This window comes from Schistocerca americana, chromosome 3 (genome assembly GCF_021461395.2).
Source record: "Schistocerca americana isolate TAMUIC-IGC-003095 chromosome 3, iqSchAmer2.1, whole genome shotgun sequence".
NCBI classification, from domain to species: Eukaryota; Metazoa; Arthropoda; class Insecta; order Orthoptera; family Acrididae; genus Schistocerca; species Schistocerca americana.
In genome coordinates, this window is record NC_060121.1 from 824,993,010 (window position 1) to 824,994,905 (window position 1,896).

General features: G+C 47.0%; 1 pseudogene; it reads left to right on the forward strand.

The window, feature by feature from the left end:
- Positions 1-245: 245 nt before the first annotated feature.
- On the forward strand, positions 246-363 carry LOC124608135 (annotated as a pseudogene).
- Positions 364-1,896: the final 1,533 nt, after the last annotated feature.

The following is a 1,896-nucleotide window of genomic DNA, read 5'->3' on the forward strand; positions in this document are numbered from 1 at the left end:
GAAATTGTGATGGAGTCGGCTGCAGACATGACTGAGAGACAAACTAGCACATGTAGACTGAACATAAAATTCGTAAAACTGACAAATTATTTCGGAAGGAAAATAAGTTACGAGAAACGTCGGATCTACTCAAATTATTCTTCAATAAATGGGCATCAAAGTTCAACAACAACAGATAGACGAACGGCGAGCAAGAAGTAATTTAAATTTTTTTTTTATTTCTGGAATTCCAATACACCATATTGGCCAACGGCCTTGCCGCAGTGGTAACACCGGTTCCCTTCAGATCACAGGAGTAAAGCGCTGTCGGGCTGGGCTAGCACTTGGATGGGTGACCATCCGGACTGCCGAGCGCTGTTGGCAAGCGGGGTGCACTTAGCCTTGTGAGGCATGCTGTGGAGCTACTTGATTGAGAAGTAGCGGCTCCCATCTCTGAAACTGACATACGGCCAGGAGAGAGGTGTGCTGACCACATGCGCCTCCATATCCGCATCCAGTGACATTTATGAGCTGAGGATGACACGGCGGCCGGTAAGTACCGTTGGACCTTCATGGCCTTTTCGGTAGGAGTTTAGTTTAATGCACCATATTAATCTCCACTCTTTAAGTTAGAAAATCCTCCGTCCACTGCGACGGCCTTACGTCACCTTACTGGGAGGGCACGTATGCTCGTATGGTACCACTCAAAAGATCGGCGTGGGAACCAACGTCTTGCTGCGTCAGTAACCTACTCATTACCACACGTACTGCTTGCTGCGTAGTGTGTTCCACATTGGGCCAAACAGATGCAGTTCCGACGGTGTAATTAGGGTAGTAGGGAGGATGAGACAGAAAAGTCGAATGAAGTTTTGTGAGCCCCTCTCGAGTGCGCAGACTTGAGGCCTTCCGTTGCCATGGAGAAGAAGAATTTCTTCTGTATTTTTGAGACGTCAAACACGGTGAAGTAGTCTGTTAAGTTCCCTGAGGGTAGCACAGTACACTTCAGAGTTGAGGACATCAGACTAACCCCTTCAGAATCCCAGAAGACCGTCGCCATCACTTTAGCAGTTGTTGGTGCGGTTTTGAATTTTTCTTCGGTGGACAGGTAGTATGGCACCATTGCGTGGACTGCCAGTTTATTTCCGAATCGAGGTGACGAACCCATGTTTCATCACCTCTAACTACGTTTGACAGAAAATAACGATCTGTCAAGCATTACACGCAGATGTTCCTTTGTTGCTCCTTATTGTCTTCTGTTGGACGGCTAGGAAACCAACTAGCACGCAGCTTCAATACCCCAGCCGGTGGACGAGTGTGCCAGGGCTACCAACAGAGACGTCCAGTTGTGTAGCGAGGTGTTTGATTGTGATCAGTCGAGCACCTCGAGTAAGTGTCTGCAGGTTGCAAATTGTGAAAGTCACAGCTTTTTGCGGCCGGCCGGCTCTTGGGAGACTGGACAGATCTGCACGACTTTGTTCCGATGATGACAGGCGCCTCGTCGAACGACTCACCGTGCTTTTGTTCACTGCCCAGTCTTGACATTTTGCTAGCTCATATGAATATCTACGATGCTATGGTTTTCCGCCATGGAAACTTAATGACAGCTCTCTGATTGGAATGCACCTCCGTTACAGACACCATTTTGGAGGCTACGTATATCGTCGCCATCAGTCGGAACTTCACGAAATTGTAGGGGATGAAGTGGAAATATTCCACAATGTCCCACAATAATATCCGCATTCTTTCAACTGAAATTGGCCAGAAAACAATATGTTGTATCACTTATTAATGCTCCATACGTGATGAGTGGAAAAGGGAAAAATAGTAAGCTGCTTTCGTTCAGAAAACGCGTTTTCGGTGCTGTTCCCTGCATTATGTTGCAGGTTCCTAGACTTAATACAAGTGCTAAACCATCAA